This window comes from Carassius gibelio, chromosome B3, assembly GCF_023724105.1.
Source record: "Carassius gibelio isolate Cgi1373 ecotype wild population from Czech Republic chromosome B3, carGib1.2-hapl.c, whole genome shotgun sequence".
Classification (NCBI taxonomy): domain Eukaryota; kingdom Metazoa; phylum Chordata; class Actinopteri; order Cypriniformes; family Cyprinidae; genus Carassius; species Carassius gibelio.
The window spans coordinates 11,757,509-11,780,640 of NC_068398.1; the positions used below are offsets into that span (position 1 = coordinate 11,757,509).

General features: G+C 38.9%; 1 protein-coding gene across 3 annotated transcripts in view; it reads right to left on the reverse strand.

Annotated features, from left to right (window-relative positions):
* LOC127953303 (inactive rhomboid protein 1) overlaps positions 1–23,132 on the reverse strand; it is a 57,021-nt gene that overhangs the window by 29,366 nt on the left and 4,523 nt on the right. The window lies entirely within an intron of this gene.

Consider the following 23,132-nt stretch of genomic DNA (forward strand, 5'->3'; position numbering starts at 1 on the left):
AAAAGAAGGAAAAAGTATGTCTAAATTCACAGTATTTATAAAACTGTAAAATCTAAAAATATATATATATATATATATATATACAAATAAATTACCTTCTATTTCTGGCAAGATTTTGAAGGGTGTATCCAGTGGATGCTTTACTATCTCATGAGGTCATGGGAGAGGATTTGGGGATGAGTACATTATCAGGAAATGTTTATTCTGAAAGTGAACTAATCCTGTAACAGACACAAATAGTAGTGAACTGACCCCCCCGACTGAGCCTGGTTTCTCCCAAGGTTTTTTCTCCATTCGGTCACCGATGGAGTTTTGGTTCCTTGCCGCTGTCGCCTCCGGCTTGCTTAGCATTACATTACATTATTAATAAAATAAAATAAAATAATGAGTCTGCTTCTCACAAAAAGCTGTCTATCTGTGCGTTTTTTTTAATTGACTAACATTCCGCATTAATTTTCATTTTATAGAAAAGATCAGCTTGGACATTCAGCAAAAAGTCTTATTTAGTGTTTACCAGAGGATTGGAACAACATAAGGTTGAGCTGTGTGAATCTTTCATGAGAACATTCCCTCTCGAAAGCACTTCAGACTCATGTGAAGAGGAGAGCACTGAGTTCAAGCCAACCCAATCTTATGAGAAAAACATAACTATTTTATGAACTGATTTCTTATGAATTTGTATGATGAACACTGACGACTTGCAAGTGTGTGCTGGTTCAAGCAGTATACTGTAGATTGACACTGTGTTGTGTGCAGGGTGTTAAGTCTTGCATGTGTTTGTATTTATTAGGGGTAACAGGGCTTGATGAAAGAGCCCCGGGCCAGAAGGAAGAGGTTTAATGAGTGGGGTAGAAAACACAGTGATGGATGACCTCATTTATTTGTGTGTTTGAAACTCTGGTCACTTCCTTCCTCAAGGCTGAACATCCTGGCCTTCAGGAAGGCTTCACTCTCTTTCTCTTTCTGTCTCGCTCCACACAGTTTCTTGGACCCATAGTTCTCGTACACACAAGTGGCCGCTCTGCTTGCAGCATTTGTAATGTGATGTCTTTATTTCTCAGTCACAGAGAGTTTAAACTCCACAGTTGCACACATACCACAAAGCAGCCAACACTGTTATTTCCGCCCATGCCAAACTGACTCCTCCTATCCTCTCGTACACTACCAGCAGTGTGCCGAGAGGATCTGCTCAGTCTCAACAAATCAGCCTGAAAGGAATTCCCCCTTTACTCCCAAACATGGAAAGACTGACAGTTGGACTTTAAACTGTAGCATTGTGTAACTATTCTATCCAGACACTGTGCAAATCAATGGTCGTGATTTAAAAGATACACATGTGGGAAGTGTGCACAATCAGTGTGATCGTTATTTAAAAAAATCGAACAGTTGATGGTAGCCATTGACTTCCACAGTATTTTTTTTTTCATAGTATGGAGGTCAATGGCTACCGTCAACTGTTGGGTTATCAACATTCAAAATATCTTATTTTATGAGCAACAGAGGAAAGAAACTCATTCAGGGTTGAGGTAAATGATGACAGAATTTACACAGTGAAAAATGTTATATTTTATGTATTCTGACTATGTATGCATTCTGTTAAAGTGATATTGCCATAAACTAATTTTTATTTTCCTAGAAATCATTGTTGCTAAGAATATCTACTGTCAGTGAAATTATGAGATATTACAAGGCAGATGTGAAATTGTAAAATTTTTAAGAAGAGGAGACAGATTTGTGACACTACCATACACTGAATAACATTTATTTAGAAATAAAACAGCAAGAGTGAAGATCTCCAATATTTTTCGAAGTACTAGAAGAAACATTATATTTCATGGTGAAGCGTGTAATTTTTTGCACTACAAGAGTTACCAAAAAATAAATAAATAATCCAATAAATACAAAATATTTTTATAAAAATACATCAAAGGGAATACAGAATGCACTGTTTTGCAGTGTGGTTGGCCAAACAGAAAATGTTCAGCCAATGCTGTGTGTCAGGCTGGATGATGAGGTCTCTGTGGATGGAATATGAGAAAGCAGATTTACAAAAATATCTGCAAAAATACAAACATTATTAGTAGTTATTTAGCAAATAAAACATCTCAGAACTCCATTATCTCCAGCTCTACACAAGATCAACCTCAGAGCAATATGATATTTCTCTAGGTGTGTGTTCTGTGTGTAACTATAGCTCATCTTCAGTCTGTCTATCAGTGCATAAAGTATAGATTCAGTCTTTTTTTTTTTTCAATCTTTTTATAGCTCACCAATTATGACGCTGACAACAGCAGGGGAGCTGCTCAAGCTTGGTGGATGATCCCAACTTTTGAAACAGATTAGTCTAAAAATAAAGCCCATCATCTAGGAGGAGAGAGAGCCAGGTGACTGTGCTGCTACTGCACACTGCTGCCAGAATGACATAACGCTCACGCTTGCCTCTCCTCGTGCTTCATCTTCTTTTATTAAGGACAAGCCGATATGACAATTAACCATACTTAAGCAGAAATAAAAAGTTCAGAAAATCGCCTTCCTTACCTTCAGCATGACATGACATCTTAAAAATTCAGTGCTCATGTGCGAAATGCTGCAAAACGGTAAATTTTCACATCGTGAAACGTACTAATGCCACGTTCCATGCAACCCGTTGCATCGTGTTTTTCCAACCTTTTACCCATGAAAGTGCACTGGTACAGCAGTCAAACCCGTGACTTCCCATCCGTGAACTCGTACTAGATAGATGTACTCCGAGTTCTGAGCTCTGACGTCACATAGCCCACCAAACAACGGTAATATTGCCTATGAATGCAGTGTTTATGCAAGTGGTACACGTTGAAAAAACTATTTCAGGACAATGTAACGTTGCAATAAAATTCATAATGTAGCTACAATTCCTTGCGCTCAGGAGGTTTGGCGTGACTTGCCTGGAACGCTACAAAATTGTGAGTCGTGGTTTGAAGTCATGACTTACGAGCTCAAAAACCTTCCTGGAATGCAGCATAACTAGCACATTATCAGGAAAGGCAATTTGAAAAGATGATTCGCGTGAAGATAGATGCATTTAGGTCGATTGGGGGGTGGATTCCCTTCAAAAACAAATGTAATCCAATGTGTCTTCAGCGGTTTAGATGTCAGTAGTAAATGACTACTGCTATGTTTATTACCCTTATAGTAAAACAGATATATTAAATATTGTTGTTCAGTATGAGAAAAAGGTCGCAATATTGATGTGCGCATGCGCAGTAAACCCTGGTAGGACAATCTGACAGGTAGGATAAAATGTCAGGACACCGGCATCGAAACAATGGCGGACTGATGACAACTCCCTCAGGGTGGGTCTAAGGTAAAACACTAGTGTCAATCAACATGGTTGTGGGAGGGGCCTGGGTCTGTGTGACATCACACACACAAGAAGCTGAGAATGGCTTGATTTGAGAAAGGGGTAATGATTTTAGTAGATAAAAAAAAAAAAAACACTGGGTGGATTTTTATCATTATAGGGTGGTTGTGTACACACACTGCCAACACACACTTTTGATCAAACAACATATTAAAGTGCATTTTGCATTCAATGACCCCTTTAAAATAAGCATTTCAAAAATACCTTTATGGTGTAAATTCGAAGTGCAGTAAAGCCATTAATTGGAGTAATAATAATAATAATAACAAGCTGCTTGATAAAATCAAGTCCCAACTTACATTATTTCCAGCTGTACAATCTGTCTCACTCACATTACCGAAGTTAAATGCATTCTGTGTCATGTTGTCTTTAAAGGAGATGGGGGAGGGTCGGTGGTCTGCGCAGCAGGCCTTACATTCAGCATTCCTTTTAATCAGACGGAAATACTCCACATAGTCGCCCATCAGACCCCACACTCCCGAGCTGCTCGAGACCATTACGTTCCTGAGTGCAGACCGACACTGTGAGTTGTGACAGTCTATCACCCCGAACCATTTCATCTGACATTAAAAAACAAACATGCACACACACACACAGGAATACCCTTTGCAGCTGACTCTCTGATCATGTGTCAGGGCAGCAGTGGCCCAGGACCGGCTCTGTCTCAGTAGTGGGCGGCGCTTCTGCCCATGTTTGCTCAGCATGCCTCTACAGCACACCAGGGTCTTTGCAGGTGAAAATAAACACTTCAAAAGTGACCCATTACAATCTATGAAGTGAGTGCGCAACATGTGTTTTCTGTTTAAAGTGACAGTTCATCTGAAATCGAAAATTCCTGATGTTTCACATCTGTATGACTTTAATTCTTGCATGGGACACAAAAGATATCTACTCTTTTCCCCAAAATCATGCTTTCTAATGCAGCTAGTCATTATGGAGATGAGGCATTTAAACTTCAAAAAAAGATGCAAAAGTACCATAAATAATATATAAAGCTGTCCATATGAATGCACTATTATATGTAGGCATGCAAATAGCTTGTGAGGAACAGACTTATGTCATAGTTATTAACAGAGTTTTTCAATGAAAAATTTCCTCTTCAATATGCTGTTAGCTGTTGTGACTGAATCACTGGATGAATCAAATCAGCAGCATTGATTTAAGGAATAATTTATATCCGTTGGAATGGACAAGCCGATTCCCTGAGACTCAAAAGAACAATTCAGTTAAAGGAATAGTTCACCCAAAAATGAAAATCTGTTGAAACTGTATGGACCCTCAGGCCATCCAAGATGTAGATGCTTTTGTTTCTTTACCAGAATGGAGTTGGAGAAATTTAGAAATTAAATCACTTAAACCACTATTTTTTAAAATAGGCTAGAAACTCACAACTTAAAATTTTCCGTCAGTCTTAGTACACAATATAACTACGGGAGAGTCAAGTTTTAAATAGGAAAAATATCGAAACTCTTTGATCATTTTTGAGCGAGATGCTAACGGTGTAATCAGATTCAATCATCTATGCTAAGCTAAGCTAAAAGTGCTATCGCCATACCCGGAGATCGGCTGAATGGATTCGAAAACGGTAAAACTCGACTGTTTAACTCTAGGGGAGTTGGAAAATGAGCCTATTTAAAAAAAAAAAAATAGTGGAGTGTTCCTTTAACGTCTTGAACAGCAAAGTTGAATGTTTGCAAAAAACAAATCCATCATTAAGGAGGTTCAAATTTAAAAAGAGTTGCTTCTGGCCAATATCTGTCTATAATTATGCATCTCCTGTATTTTTCTCATTCTGTACCAGTACCCATTGACTTCCACAGAAAAGAAAGTCATACAGGCTTAAAGCAACATGACTGAGAGTAAATAATGATAGAATCTTCATTTTTGGAGGAAATATCCCTTTAACCTTCTTCAAAGTGACAGCAGAGTGCATACTCTTAAAGGGAACACGAACTAAAACACTGAATACCAGGCAGTCGATCCAGCACATAATCATCTGCATTCAAACACCCTCATTCTCCCTCTATATCTCACGGTCCACTGCAGCGCTGTCTCTGGCTGCATGAAGCCGTGTGGAGGACTGATTTAATTATCACAAGCAAATTACTCCGTATCATCAGCTGTTTCTCACTATGATCCAGAGGCCGAGGAATCCAGCTCTGAGTCACGGCTGAATCAACCTCCCCTGGTTTTGTAAGAAGTGAGGCCTCACGCACTGTATTGTTCACTGACCTTTAGCTGCTCACAGTATTGTGCAGACTAACAGTTCTCAACCCTGCCTTCCAGAAATAGCCTCATATATATTTAACAATCACTCGGGGGCCTTAAACTGCAGTAACAGGCATGACTCCCTTCATAAGTGCCACTCAACACTTCATGCTGCTCAGCTACACCTCAAAACCACATAGAAATGTCACAACACTTTAGTATTTCACATAAAAGTCTCCAGTGGACCATTGGAATTTGCATGAATTTACAAATTAACTTTTGTTATTTAAACATGACAGGTAGATTTTTTTGTCCATACATTGCAAGTCAATGCACTCCGATGTTTTCGGCTCCCTATGTTCTTCAAAATATCTTCTTTTATGTTCCACGGAAGAAAGAAAGTCTTGCAGGTTTGGACTGATGTAAGGGAGAGTAAACAATGACAGAACTGTCCTTTATTGGTACACAATCTCTTTAACTGTGGTTAAATGTTTAGTTTTTTATGTAGTTGGTCTAAAAGTACTGCAGGGCCGAATAATCCAAATTTATCAATTATTTAGAAATGCAACATCCTTGAATAATTCACCACCTTTTTTTCTTTTTGAAAGATCTATAAACAAGTCTCTCTTGTGCCAAACTATATGAGCAGAGAGCGGTCATAGAGTTTCTCTGGAAACCTGCAGGACAACACTTCACTTTATATCCATTCAACTTGCAAAATAAAATAAAAAATTCCAGTGTGACTGATGAAAATCACAAGGTGTTTATTTATTAACATACACAAACAAAAGCAGAAGTTAAATGAAGAAATACAGAGGAAGAGAACAATATATCTCCTTTTTTTAATAGGAGTTATTACAAGAAGTGGCTCTGCTTGTGGTCACGAGTGTTCGCAGAAGAGGTGTGTCTTCAGCTATTCATTTAAAGTTGTGTTGGCCACAGCAGATCACATGCCAGAAAACCACAAGTGGAATTTTTCATTTTGCTTTTTTCTGATTTGAGGTGTTACATTAGAAATGATATTAGAGATATTGAGAAAAAAGTTGCTCAGAAAAATGAACATGAATTTCAGAATGTCAGCATGTTTTTTTTTCTTCTGCTGAGCTGCTGGAACTTCATAAGCTTGGGTTAACTTGATGTTCATGTTTTGAAAATGATCCAAAGAGCATTTTGATTTATTATTAATAATGAACCATAATTAAAAATAATGACTTAACTATTCGATTAATGACTCTTTTGAACTTCAGTACTGCGTCAGACTCTTGACCTCACTATATATTTAAATTAAAAGCATATTCATATCAAATGACAAACTATGTATACATTTCGATTTTACTGACTCTATGATCCCAAAATAATAATTACAAACTTACAGTATGTACGTAAATGCAGAGAGGTGATTCAAGGTGGATATTTCAAAAGCGTAAGCTTCTATTTATTTATCTATGTTGTTTTACTATAGAGTGGGTGTACTTAACTAAAGAGGGTCTAAAGCGTGTATATGAGCTCCATCAAGAGCCTGTTCAATGTGTCTGGAGAAAATAAAATAGAGCAGGAGGCTTATATTGTAGTGAGACCAAAATCACATGCCACGCAGTTACAATATGCAGTCTGAAACACCATAGTGTGTTTTTACACATCCTTTTTCACAAAATTAAAATGTGCTGAAAATGTGCCTCAGCCATCCAAGATGTGGATTAGTTAGTTTTTTCATTAGAAAAAGATTTGGAGTCCAAACAGGTGATAAAACATCACTATGATCCATAAGTAATCAACACGACTCCAATCCAACAATTAATGGCTGGTCAGGCAGAAAGTTGCAGGTTTGTAAGAAATAAATCCATTTAGGCGTTTAACTTCAAACCAATGCTTCCAGCTAAAATGCATAATATTTCAGTTATGTATTTAAAAAAATGTACATAGTATTTTAGCTACAGTATGTATGGTAAAATTCGTACAAAATCCATAAATTCATAAATCCTTTTCCTATAGTGAAAACTTCCTCCTCTCACATCAAAGTCTACCAACATATTTGTCTAGAGCTGTTTTGGAATATTTTTGTTCGTAAATATTGTTTGATCTGCATGTATTTTCTCTCTTGACATTTTCCCTGGAAAAAAAGATTCAAGATTCAATAACTTCATTGTCATATATACTAGTAAATAAGTCAAATTAAATTATTTGTTTACTCCTCTCGAGAATGACAGAGTAGAATGGGAACAAATATAACTTACACAGGCAATACAAAATACGTACAAAATATAGAATATACAGTAAAGTAAGTGAAAATATAAATGACAATTGCTTAAAAAAGCTATTACAAAGCAGTATTATGAATATCAATAGAGGACTGGTATTTTAGCCAGAAGCAACTGTAATTTGTCTCTTATGAACAAGCAGCTTTTCACTTTGTTAAAGATGTTAATTGATGGACTGTTAGTGTATTATTGTGATGTTTCTATCAGCTGTTTGGACTCTTTTTCGGACGGCACCCATTCACTGCAGAGGATCCATTGCTGAGCAAGTGAGGTAATGCTAAATTTCTCCCAATCTGTTCAGATGAGGAACTTAACTCATCTACATCTTGGATGACCTGAGGATGCGTAAATCGTCAGCAAATGTTAATTTCTGGGTGAATCTTTGATTACAAATGAATTGTTAAAATATTTTTCACACCAGCATATACAGTGATTTTAAGTCATGCAGTGCATTGAATATATGCGCTGCTCTGATATGAAACTACACATACCAACAAAAATCAGTGAATTTAAATTTCCCTATAGCCAATACTAACTAGAGTGGACAAACAGGAGAAAAACAGTGAGAAAAGTTCTTGTTCAAATGATCGTAACTGAAGAACATGTGTTTTGCATTCACAAGCAGCAGGTGAGAGCAACATTTCTCAATCACAGCAGTGCACATTATTTTAAAGTGCTAACACATCCTGTGTAACCCAATTTCCTTGATATTTTACAATAAAAGAGCTTGATGTACTATGAAAATGTACTACAACTGTCAATGCTCAAAACTTCCTCCTCAGTCCAAAAAGAACATCCATTGAAACTAAGCTGCAAAAATGACTCACGTTCTTCAGCAACTCAAAATGTCACAAAGATTAATGCATCAACACATTAACCATCTACATTTATGCATTTATAGTGACGCCCACCAGAAACCCCATGTCACTAAATCAAAACTATTTTCATTATGACTAAACGTGGTGGTTGCAAACAAAATCATGTCATTGGGTAATCTCCTCTAAATGCTGTGGTTTATTAAATGCGTAAACAACATATGAATAGTTTAGAGCTGTGTTTGCATATTAAACTGGGATAGAAGAAAAATGTTTTAAAGAAAAAATACACACTTCAGCATTAAATCCACACAAACAGACTGAACAACAACAATGAATCAAGGCAGAATGTCTCTGCAACTCTATGGAAGTGAAGGCAACTCTCACCACAGATGTCAAAAGGATCAATAATGTCAACATTTCAGTTTGTGGCAGCATTTTTGACAGGACATTTGACCTCTTTTCATTCCAACTGACTCTCGCTGTGCTGAGTTTCCTCTCAGGAGAGCAGCTTTACAGAGAAACAACCCGTATTTTAAGCAGCTCCCTGACAGAGAGGCTCTAAGCTGCATCTCCAACCTGCTAAACAAGTGACTGATTGTCTTCTGGAGGTCAGACGTTTTCCTGTTAAGCGAGCTAAGAGCGGACTCAGTCACAGCGTGCCCAAAACCATGTGATCCCCATCTAAATAGTTTCCAGCATGATATCAGCCTGAATCAGGCCATAGAAGCTCTTATTGTGCTCTTGGTAAGAGCCTGATGAGCATCAAGCAGAACAGAAGGTCAGCAGATGGGCCTGTCATCGCAAGGAAACACTTTTTGAAAAGATTCATCCAAAAATTGCATTGGTCATCATCTGTAATGCTAATCTCTTTTTAAAAAAAAATATAACTATACTACAAGGTACTAACATAAAGTAGCTCACTACACTGAATCTATATGAAATGTCTGTAAAAATACAATCTGATGTGCTGTGTTGAATTTTCACATGTTATTTACCTGTGTATTGATTCACACATTGCATTGCATTTTGTTTCATGGTTAAGAGGTAATATCTGTAAACATAACAGGAAAGGTAATGTTTCTAGGTCATATTCATGTTTTTTTTCCTTTTTTATTTTTTTGGAGGGTGATATAGAACTCTAATATTTCTTAGATAATACATCAGATAATATAATTCATTTTTGAACTGAATACAGCTAAAAAAAAGTAGAACCCCACCAATATATATGTATTGAAGACACTATGACGAAATCTAGCATTTAAAGCTGCAGTAGGTAACTTTTGTAAATATATATTTTCTTCATATTTGTTAAACCTGTCATTATGTCCTGACAGTAGAATATGAGACAGATAATCTGTGAAAAAAATCAAGCTCCTCTGGCTCCTCCCAGTGGCCCTATTGCCATTTGCAGAAACTCCATCGCTCCCGGTAAGAAATAACCAATCAGAGCTGCGGTCCGTAACTTTGTTTGTGTTCAAAATGTAGAAAAATGTATATAATAAGCGAGTACACCATGAATCCATTTTCCAAACCGTGTTTTTAGCTTGTCCTGAATCACTAGGGAGCACCTATACTAAGTGTTTATATTCGGACTATTTTAGATTGCTTCAGGGGTACCGCGGCGGAGTAACCCAGTACCTTTGTGATTCTTCATAGACATAAACAGAGAGAAGTAGCTCAGGCTATGATGTTCTTCCGCAAGACGCAAGCAGTTCTGTTTATTAACCGCTAGAGCGTCAAAAGTTCCCTACCGCAGCTTTAAATAAATATTTTACAACATCTAAACATATTTATAAACCCCAGAGAGTGCTTTAATCATTCTGAACAGACTAATCAAAACTCTTTTTATTATATTATATTATATTATATTATATTAATCCATCCATAATATTAAAAATAAACATTTTTCTGAGCTTATATCATTGTGCTAAAAATAAACAAAGAAGACTCTGGACTATATTAGCCTCTGAACTTCAGAGTTCATTTTATCTGCCTCCAAAAAGACAACAAACCCAACAATAGTCCTCAAAGGACAGCGAAGATTCCATCACATCACATCCGCCTCGGGTGAGGCAAAGGTCAAAGGTCAGGGGTCTGCTTATTTGAGGAGCCAGGGAAGGAAGTGCAGAGCAGAAGAGCTGATGAGATTCAAATGGAAGAAGGAAACACACTCTTCTCTGCTTCCGTTAGCCACATTTACGGAAAAAACACCAGTCATATTTGATATGTCACTGATAAGACTGTGATGCTGCTGTATGTGATTAACCAGCCACAATGGCACCTGTCTACACATAACACACAAAATAAGTCTTGTTATCAGTAATACAAGCGATGCTCAGTAAACATTAAGGAAAGCACCTTTACTTCACATCCTGCCATCAACACAGCTCACACAAAAACTAAAATTTAATTAAAATGAACACTGACATAACAAAATTAGTTAAACCTTGTAGTAGCTAATATACTTAGGTTTATTATTTAAAATAAATAAATAAATAAAAATTGACAAAACAAAAAATTACTAAAAATGTAAATGAATTTGAAACCAAAAAATCTATAAAAAATAAAAATACTAAAATAACAGTGTGATAAACTGTGCTAAAAATGGAAAGCTTCCTCTGAAATATCTGGTTGAACAGGATTCTGTCAGGTTTAAACGGCAAACAGAGCTGGCTGTGTTTGGTGTGATCATCAGAGGGTGTTAGCCCAGTGCCCTGTCGAAGCAAGTTTAAAAAAAAAATTAATTCATAAAGGGAAGTGTTAGGGTTGGGTTTGACTTTGCCCTCACGCCCTCACATGACTTCAGTGTGGCAGCACTCAACTCCTGCCCAGGACTTCACTCTATCAAAAACTGTGTGCATATCTCTACACAAACTACTGTCGGGAAACATTTGTGAATTGAGACACATGGATACTGGGATTTCTTTATGCTTGATCATATTTTCTGACATGTTGTTTGCACATCTGGTTTTGCAGGAATCCCTTCCCCCCCGAATGCAGAGATCATGAGAAAGGAAATGATCTTATCACACAAGGCCCGTCCCTTTCATGTGCACGTTGCAAATGCAAACAGTGATAAGTGTGCATGACTCCTGCGCAGGTGAAACTCGTTGTCATGAAAATGAAACTCTGGGAAGTAGGCAACAGGGTTGAGGTGCAGATCTGGTTTTGTGGTTTCGAAAGTTGGTTTAACCCGGGGCACAAGAATGTGGGATGATGACACAGTTTCACTGTCGACCACAGTGACAGTTGAATGGAATTAATCTCACTCCTCAAGTCGTTACAAACCTACATGACTTTCTGTCCTCTGAGCACAAAAAGGTCATTTTTATAGAATATTCTGAACTCTTATGAGGAATGTGGTAGATAATAAAAAGAAAGCACAATTTTTTGTATTCTGAAAACAGCATCTCAGAACTCATGCACTACACATGTACAATGACAATTTAAAATACTTACAGACTTGAATCACATGATCTAGTAAACAAACTGTTTAAATAATTTATTCAGCGAAGCAATCCTGGCTAATCACCTTCTGAACCTAAACCTAACTCTGCTTAATATTAATAAAAAAAAAAAAAAGGCACCAAACAGTTGCTAGCATCCATTGAATTCCACAGTATTTTTTGCGTACTATGTAAGTCAATGGCTACCAGCAACTGTTTGGTAACCAACATTCTTCAAAATATCTTCTTTTATGTTCCACAGAAGAAAGAAGCTCAGATTTGGAACGACTTCAGGGTGAGCAAATGTTAACAACATTTTCACTTTTGGGCGAACCATCGATTTAAGCAGTATATCACATAACAATGTTTGTTAACAATTTATTGTTAAGCGTTAAAGTGCGTTCAAGTGAACATATTATTGAAAAAGAAAAAAATGTAAGGTGTGTAAAAGAGAAATGATTTTTAAATAAAATTACTCTGTAAAAAGATATTAATAAAACATGCATGAATGAATTTTTCACAATACGATCAAAACATGAGTTTTGGAAATAGATGTTAAATTCATTCCAACTAACAATATTATTCAAACTGCACATATACTGCCTCAAATGGTGAAGGTTTTGCACATGAATATTCATATTCTGATGTCTGAACAGTGGTGTGTGTCAGCCATAAGTTACTGGACATTTCCAGAAAGTTTCCAACCAACAATTAAATTTTGCATCGAGGCATACACAAAAGAAGTGTTTTTATGACTAGAACCGAACACAATGCAGGGGTCTTTTTAAAGAGCCATTTTAAAAATGACACGCTCATGGCGTAAGATGCTAAAAAGAAATGACACACTCGCACCACTGCACCCAAATCATTTCCACATTTGCACATTTCAAATTGCGATTGAAAGACTTGCACTGAGTGCTCCAAGTAAGTGTGCGATTTTCTTGAGCAACAGACCATAACAATTTCTTGCAGAATACTACAGGAGCCACGCGACCCCCATTAAGCCGGTGATCTCTGTTATGCTCATAGAGTTTTGCTAGCTGTTGCTAGCTTGGCAAGGCTGTACATTTTCAGTCTCCACAGTCGAGAGGTCTAAGCAAGCGGGCCACTTCCATTCACACGTCAGAATCATTTTCTGATGCTTTTGTGAGCGCTCACGCTGGAGAGCTGGGAGTGACCTTGAGAGCGGTTGACAACACGCAATTACAGCACAGGGTTGGGAGAGAAAGAAGGAAAAAGAAAACAGCAGGAGGAGAGCAGCAGGCCTCTTACAAACAGGGAAAAACAGCGATTCCAAGCAGGCAGGCTTGGTTTCCTTCCTTCAGACACTGCACACACACCAGAGCAGGAGCATGTGTGAGTGTGACATACTTGCTTACCATGGCTGTGGACAGACAAGACAAGAACAGAACGAAAGTGCTCTCGTCAGCGCTCCACATGGCCGTGATGAGTCTGCAGTTGTGCGTGCCATGCTTGTGCAAGAGTGTGTGTGAAAATCTGGGCTGCATCCCAGAGCAGCGATCTAAGAGCTTCTATTATTGCTTTGTGTTTATCATGATGCTCGCCGTCAACATGGCAAGCGCTCGTTTGTTCTCTTTTTCCTGTGTTAGTCTTCCAAAAGAAGAGGCCTTGCGCTTGATCTAACTCCTGCATATTTGAAAGAGTTGACATAATTTGGCGGGCACACAACCATGCCAAGTTATGACTAATGGAAGGGAGAGTAGGCTGGATGGCATCCACATAGTTTCATGCTAGGTATGCTGCACGCCCAGAACGACACATCTGGTGACAGAATGTTCAATAGAACACAGATTTTCAGTTCGAATCTTTTATAAAGCTCTTCTCAAACCATGGAAGCTTGTACAGTGTTGTTTACACTGAACTGACGGGGATCTTCTTGTCAGTTATTATTAGTCATCATCATGGATTCACCTACTCCCAAAAGCCCATCGAAGGCCAAGTCACACAGCCGACGCAAAACACACCCTCGTTTCTCGGTTTGAAGTCTAGACTAGTTTGATTCTATCCAGACTGCACATGACTTCAAGTAGACAGAAAGGGTGGGCAGCCTCCTCAGACTCATGCCACACTGTATGCTAAAGATAGAGACAGGCGAGCTGGCCGACCTATTTAAAAGCGACCCTTCATCCTCACTGCAATAATATTAGCACATAGGCATAACTACAAATGAGACAAAACAACAGCCATGGAATCAGTATAAACGACTGCCTTCTGCATTATGCAGTCAGTGGTGATATTCAGTGGTGCTGTCTAAAATAGCCACTTTTACATTGCAAAGGAAAAAGAACTAAATCCGGCAAATTTATGTGCAGACAGTGGTGGGGAGGGAATTTTGTGAGCTGCTTGAAAAGATTTACCTGCTAGGGCATGATAAGCTGCATTGAAGTCCTTCTGGGAAGTTGCTACTTACAAAATATGATACGATGTGGTTTGGATCAGGGTTAGGGAAATTGACTTTTTCATTTACTGTATATCTTCCTCTCATTTTGCTCAGTAAACAGTACGTTTCCACAACGATTCTTTAATTGAAAAACCCCAAACTTACAATACCTGAGCTTAAAGAAGGGATGAAATTAAAATTTTCCTAAAACCTTGTTGATTTTGTAAATACATGTTATAGATCTTCTCATGAGTGATTCATTAATGTTTCCTTTGTTTTGATCTCGTAATGTTTCATCAAAATGTCACCATTAATTAAATCTTCAGGTGAAAATGACAAACTTCTCTCTGGTGTTGTACGCAGGATGTCTCCAATCATTAAGTCTGTTAAAACCCTGCTCTACTACAATCAACTTCAAGCTCACATTCATTGCAAACACATTCTAATCAATTTCCTATAGCTAAAAGGAAGTCTTCACCCTATTTTTTTTCTTCAATAATCTGAACTCAGATGTATATCACAATATCTCTCAATTTTCTCTACTTCATTTCATTGTGACTTTAAAAGAAAGTATTCTTATGTTAATTGCATTCATGTGTGCTCAACCTATAAATAAAACCACTTGAACATTACTTTAGTGCACCATTAGAGTTGGCAAAATCTATGTATTCACTGTATGATGAGCTTTTTTCTAGGGATGCACCGAAATTTCGGCCACCGAAAATTTTCGGCCGAAAATGGCCTTTTCGGTTTTCGGCCGATAGACTTTTATCACCGAAACAACACGGCCGAAATGTTGTGATGACGCAAACAGAAACCGCGACCTGCACGTGCACCTGCATAGCAAAGACCACGAGCTCCCCGCGACATACACTTAACACCAGTGAGAACATTGTCTCTCTTCGTATTCCTTTATTCGCAGCACTAAAGGGTCTCCTAACAAAGAGATTAAGACGGACCACGAAGTAAAAACAAAGAAAAGTACTCTTATAGAGTCTGTTAGCACACGTCTCACTGAGATCTTTTCGGATCCTCTGCACTTCATCGCGAATGTGCTTGATCCGCGTTATAATGACCATTACTTAGATGCGGAAATAAGGCAGCGCGCACGAGAAATGATCCAGGCCGCGCTGGATGCAGAGAACCCGCGTGGAGACGGAGAAGCGCCAAGCGCAGGAGACAGATCAGAGCGCAGAAAAAAGACTGGTCCCTGCACCAGATGAGTGGCATGCACCATCGTTGTCTGATATGTTCAGTGGAATTCTGCAAGAAAGTGCCTCAAATAATAATAATACGTTGGCTATTTTGTTCTTATACACACACACAAACATACATACATAATATCAGATTGTAGCCATATTTATGCTAGATTTTCTGCTAGATTTCTGCTTTAATTTGTTAAAAATGTTTATTTATGCCCTGGCCCTATTTAAATACACTCTCTCAAATATTTCTCAAATGTCAGGCAGATGACAAGCTCAACTGCTCAACAGCTAGATGGTTAACTGTCTGAAGTCCCCATCCCCAGAAGTGATAACAGTCTTGCCAACTGGAGTAATGCACTTTCTAGTCCTACATAGAAAAATTTCAAATGCACTTCACCTAAATGCACTTTGTTTTTATGAGAGAACTGTTCATTTTAAAACCTTTCTGCAGGCCAGTAGGCCTGTACATTATTATTAAATATACACATGAGTGGGATACATTTTTAGTTTGAATTTTATTTTATACTGTGCATTGTTGCAATGTGCTTAATAAATATTTGCATCATTTGTAATTATGTATTTTTATGTATTTTTTTTTAATAAGTTATGTAATTGTAATTATCTTTGAAACTTTAATATTAAATTATGCAATTGCAATGTCTTAATTTTAGTAAAGTTAGTACACGGTCATAGCAATAAATGCAATGGTACTAATAATTGGCATAATTTATTTCGGTGTTTCGGTTTCGGTTTTCGGCCTTGGTTTTCTCTTTTTCGGTTTTCGGTTTCGGCCAAGAATTTTCATTTCGGTGCATCCCTACTTTTTTCCTTTGTTTATTTACTTTGCATCTAAATTTGGCTTGGCTATCAAGCCCACAAGTTGACCGGCACACCAGGAAACTCCCAAATGGTCACTCCATCCATCCTGATGATCGCACCGGATTATGAGAGCAAAGCAACAAGGTCAGGAAGACGTGTTTCATATGAAAAACACAACACAGTAACACACAATGCAAAAGTGTATAAAAGAAAAGCAAATAACGGATAGAAGCAGCTGTGTAAAAGTAAAACAGCTTGATACGTAAGAGAGTAATTCGTAATCTCATTGGAGGGAAAACCTCAATGCAAGATGCTACCGATCAAAGTCCTTCCTGAGGAAACACCCACAACATTACCAAAGCCTTCAAACATGACACACTCACACATTGTTTCACACTACCAGCACTGCTTCTGGACTTAATAAACCCTCACCCTCATATTCAGAAACTCGTTTTGCTCATTAAAGCCATGTCGATTAGTCAAAGAAACCGTAGTTACTCAATTATGCCTGTAACTGTGCACAGGACAGGACTGACAGCAGATTTAAAAGCATCTCTACTGAATATCACTGATCTAAAGAGTTACAACAGCCCTGCAGCATTACATCATAGTTACAGGAATAGTGTTCAAAAGCATGCCACAATCTGCCAGATCAAGCCAAATCAAACAACACCTGAAATTGACAAGACACATAAAAGTATAACATTTTCAAAGTAAATGATTTATGCTCCAAAACATATGCAAAGTATACATAAAAGGACACAACATGTTTCCACCCAGCAAAGGCATTTGACTATAATTCAGAGCTTTTTTATTTTTGCCTTTAAAAGCACATAAAAAATGTGCTAAAATATACAACAAAGGTGTGAAACACAGCTGCGCTTTGTGCACATCAGTGCCTTTATAAATACAGCACAGCCTCTTCATGCCTTACTGTTTATCCATGCTACAATGCTCTATGAATTTATGATTATTTATTCACAGAATGACGATACTTTTCTGAGTTTACCTTCTGTGCTGCCACATTTATAAAAAAAAATTAAGATAACATTAATATTAGTATTAGTGCCTGATTAAATATGAGGAAACGCTTCCAATGAAAATGCTGAGTTCATCGTTGCTTTTAAGATAAGCTAAACAAGTCAGTGAAATCAGCAACTAAAATGAAACCACAAGAGATCATATGACTATTAATATATCCTCTGGCACAGAGTTGCAGTTTTGAATTTTTTTTTTTTTTTTTTTTTAAGTTAGGCTTAAATTAACTTATTCCAGAACCAAATAGGGACTGTATTTTTCTAAAAAAAAAAAACATCCAAAAAAAATCTATGTGAGTTATTAATATGTAAAATTAAGTGCACAAGGTGATGAGTTTTCTCTTTTTTTAACTTAACAAGCTACACTGAAGACATTTTTATTGTAGGTATGTCTTTTGTGTTTTTTCCCCCTCAGTCTACTACTGAAAAGGGAGGTGTGCTTGTGGGCCGCCCCAAGAGCTCTGACACAGTTTGAATACTGCTTCTTTGAAAACATGAAACATGAGGCATTCGAGCTGTGGGGAAAATGACTGATCCATTTTAAGCTACTTTAAGTGACAACCAAGTCTTTTCCTTCAAAAGTTGTCAAACAAGTCAGTTAACATGTCTTTTTTGTAAGCGATACTGTTACTTTGAATTTTCTTTTCAATGTAATGTGTCCATTTTACAACAGGAAGAACTGGGTTATATAACAGGGCAGCTTTATTTAAATACACTTCCCTTCAAATTCCCTTCAAACCTTACTCATTGAAACCTTACAAGACCATCGGTGTACTACAGAAATGGTTAATGGTTCGCTAGGTTTCTTGTGTGTGTGGTGACAAAGAAAGGCCTTGGTAACTTCACAACTTGTGCTAAATCTACAGGACGCTATTCAGAACTCAAATGAGCTCTTTCTGACTCACAAGGAACTGGTAAAAAATATTCTTATCTTATTCTTGTCCGTAAAGCTCAAACAGATGTATTTTCATCCTACAAAAAGAGTCACACCTTTGAGTTTGCAATAAAACCATATAACATTAGTAGATAGTGAATAAATTGCTGGAGATCACCAAGCTCTATGCATTTTATTATGTTTGCTTCACTGCTTTCCCAATAAATGGTAAACTTTCATTAACTATGTTTACATGCAACCAAATAACCAATTACTAATTGGACTGATGGCTCAGAATAAATAGCCTTAATGAAAACACTGCAACTGCAATTTGAATGAGCCCAATTCACATTAAATTTTGATCTGATTAGAAGGGGTAATGTAGACCAATCAACAGGAAAAAATAAGCACTTGAATCTTTTTTCTCAGTTAGATTTCAAAAATATGTGATGCATATGTTTTCAAATGTTTTACCAGTAACAAATGGCTTTGGCGTGACCGGTGTCTGAAGTATATATGTAAGCACGACAACGACACTGGCTGGTGACAACCTATGTCATTACCGGTGCAAGCACTGTATAAAAATGTGCCGGGAGAACACGTCGTCCTCTTCTTCATCTTCACTGACAGTTTGTTTATGTTAGTGATAAGCTAAGCTAAGCGCAACTAGGAGTGCATGTTATCTCACCAGAGGCTTTGTTCTGATACTCGCAGTTTCACACGGCTTGCGCGTTGTGGTGTTTGCATGAGTGTGTTTGCCTCTTGCGAGAATAGTGATGCATTCGCAGCAGTGGTTTCCATTCTCACGTGATTCCGAGGTAATTTACTGCATGGGCAGGGCATGTTTAGTTCCCACGGGAGCTGAACATTTTCTGCCCATTGCCTATGATTCACAGTTGATGGGCAGAACATGGAAAGAACCTGTCTGATCCCCTATCAGTATTTGCTTATTTGCTTCTGTTTATACAGGAATTGTATAACATGAATATCTGTCTGCAGTTGTTGGAAAGATGATTTATATCATAAAGCCACATTAGGGGCCGTTCACATATCGCGCCTAAAAATGCGTGCTAAAATGCTAAAAATGCGCCTAAAAATTTCTCCTTCTTTCCAAAGCGCTCGGGCAGTTGCGCCCCTGAGCCGTCTGCCATACATGTTGCTGCTCTTCAGCAAAGGATAAATGGATTTGCAGCACTAAAAATTTCTTGCAGTAGCTCTGCTACTAAATTTATTTAAAAATGGCAATCCATATACAGCTATGATCAGCTATTCCTTCATCTTGGCTGAGCTTTCAACGTTGTTACGGGAAAGGATGAAGCTGATTGGTTAGTTCTTGTCACATGACCCACGGTGCACTTGCGGCATTCTGAAAAGTTGAGATGTTTTTAACTTGATGCGGTGCAGACGCACCTGGAAAAAACGAGCGCGACGCAACGCATGCTCGTCGCGACTGCATCGCTTCCATTATGAGCGTGCATACCGCGCGCCTACATTGGAAATAATGAACTTGAGCGCACAAAAGACGCGATATGTGAACGGCCCTTTACGCTGTACAACAGGAGCCATTTCTGAAACCTTTATTTTCAGATTGTAGCCGTGGTTGGTGAATAACATCGATTTTAAGTACTCTATTGCTAGTTTTGTGTGAATTCACTAACTAGCTTTCCTCCGCCGCACTAATTGGACTTGTCTTCTTTTACTGACTTGTTTTAGGGTTAGGACCTCTGTGAGCACCTCCCCTGCTGAAGTCAGAACCTATTGCTGTTGACCAATTGTGGTGAAGGTAGCTCAATCATTGGTACTGGATCCAGGCTAGATGATAGCCCTAAATATTCAGCTTCATGCTTACTGAACCATGTAACCAAGTTGCTGAACTTCTGCGAGAGCAACCTAACCATCAGGACCCCAGTATAACGCTGCAACCTCAGGATCCGCGGGTTTGAGCATTTTTTGAGTGTAATGCTTCATGACGTGCTCCCTGATGTCCTGGCTGGGTGTTTACTTCGAGAAGCTGCCCCGGCTAGGACGCACTACTCATGTCTCCTGAAACTTGAGTCATCCTCTCGACCATCATGCACAATTTCTGAGCTAGAGCTCATCTCGCTGAGGCACTGAGTGGCTTCACACTCCTTACTCCTCTCTGCAGTTCTATAGACGGTCAGGCCCACAGGACCTCCCTGTCACACTGCCCTTAAGATCGAACCAGTGAATCGCCCCTCCTTGTGGGCTTGAGTACACGGCGTTCCCCTGAGGTATGAGTGAGATGAGTTTCTGTGGAAACCCTTCCTGAGAGCGAAATCAGGTAATTTGGCCACATAATGTCTCCCCTAGTTGCCCCAATTTAGTCAAGCCTAGAATTGCTCCCCTCACCTTGAAGGGGTTATCCTTGAGCATGCCGCTCCCAACTGAGCGTCTGAGGCCTCCTTTCATCAGATCATCCTCTCTTGGAGTCCCATAGAGCAGCAGCCTCTGGTTTTTAGGCCTCTCTCTGCTTCCCTATAATGTTGCTCTCTTTGTTGGTTGAGCTCAGCAGTGCTCTCCTCACCTTAGAGGATTACCTTTGAGTACGCCGATCCCAACTGAGCATCTAAGGTCTCCTCTCATCGGGTTATCCACTTCTTGGAGCTCCATTGAGCAGCTATTAGGCCCTTTCTGGCTCCCTGATAGACTGCTGTTGTAGGTAAGCCTAACAGTGCTCCCCTCGTTCTTGAGGGTCATCTTTAAGCATGCTACTCCCAAATGAGTGTCTGAGTGTCTCTCTCAATCCTGGGAATCAGGCACTCCGTTTTCTGGAGCTTTATACAACAACCGCGTCAGGTAGCTAGGCTACCTTCTGCCTCCTTGGAGAGCTGCTCTTATGGTTGAGCTTAACAGAGCTCCCCTCTCGGATGGTGAATCCTCCACTTTTAGTGTTTAGTCTAAATTCAATTTTTATTATAAGTGCAAACTCTAGTTCTCTGTGCACTTCTCTAAAATTCATATTCATGGTAGATGTGGATTCTAAGCCTCTTGCACATCTTTCTAAAATACTTTATGGTAAGGGTGGTGCGATGCTGGCGTTGTCCCCTTTCTCTGAGTTGGCTCAGGCCCCACACTTCTTACCTGGGTCCCACTCTACTGACGTATCTTTTATGATACCTATATGGTTGAGCTTGGTAGTGTACCCCTTGTTCATGAGGGTTTTCTATGAGCACACCACTGAGCGCATGTATTGCCCTCTCTTTTGAGTATCGAGGACCTGTAATATAGCCTCATTAGGTTGTTAGGCCACTCTTGCCTCCCTATTAGGCTCCTCCAAATGGTGAGGTGGTGGTGCTCCCCTTCCCCTGAAGTGTGCCTGTGAGCACTTTGTTCCCAAGTCAAAAGCTCTCTTCGAGAAATTAAAGTGTGCATGATTATCTGGAGCTCTGCTCTCGTGACTGCTGGACTCAGGTCAGGGAGGCTCACCTCAGCTAGAGGTTTCATATGATGCACCACTTTCAGGTCCACAGGCGCTGAGCTTGGTATCCTTCTACTCCTGAGTGGTCTCATTCACTTCCAGTCTCTGGCTCATTGTGACTATGTGACCTTTTAGTAATGGAATTTCTAAAATCCATATTTATGGTAAGTACACACCTTAGTTCTCTGTTCACTTCTCTAAAATCCATATTAACTGTAGGTGTGCATGCTTAACCTTTTGTGCTCTTTTTAAAAAACCCTTTATGGTACAGGTGACGTGATGCTAGCCCTGTCCCCTTTCTCTGAGTTGTCTCAGGCCCTGATTTTTACCATGGGCCCCTCTCTTTGTGTGTATCCTTTTTGATACATTTTAAGCAGGGTGTTGCTACTAAGTTCCCAGAGTATCCTGTGATCCTCGGGCAGCTCATTCTAAGAGCAGAAGGTAGCACCCTGGGTGACATGCCAAGATATGGGTTCATGTCAGCCATTTTACTCTGCCGTATCCCTTTAAAGGAATGCTTTTATTCCGATTCTAAGCCTTGAGCTTTGCCCTGGGCTCAATCTTCTTCAAGCCAGCCCCTTACAGATAAGTTCTTTGGTGCGTCCTAGGGGCAACTCCCTTGACTTGGTCGAAATTGGTACTTGGTGCTCACCATAGCATTGGCATGCACTTCCCTCAGCACCTCAGCATGGCAGTGTGGATCCCTAAAGCAACCTCTAGAGGAAGCAGTTTGAAGTTCCCTCAGAAGGGAAACGTCTCAGGTTTAGTATGTAGCCATGGTTCCCTGAGAAAGAAAACACTGCGTCCTCTAGTTTCCTCACCATGCTTTGAATGTAAACTTCAGGTGAAAAAGCACATGACAAGTTTTCCCAGTGCCCTTTTAGATTGTGTTCGTGCCGGTAATGATGCCATAGGCTGTCCACCGGCCAATGTTATTGTCATGTTAAGATGCTGGAAAACAAATAATGCACCTATATGAGAATATAATTGCCATTCAGATTGATGAAAAATAGTGCATGTGCACAAATTTTAACTGGTCATTGCAAACTAATGTCACTGTGAAATTGCCCCTTTAAAACTCTCCAGACTTCCACTGAGAAGATCAAACAGGTTGATCATGCCACTGGTTGAGCCAGTGTTGTTTTATCCAAAACAGTCGGGGCATTACAAAAAACAGACTGCAATTTGGCATCAATGAATTTACCAACTTTAATAAACAGTTTATCT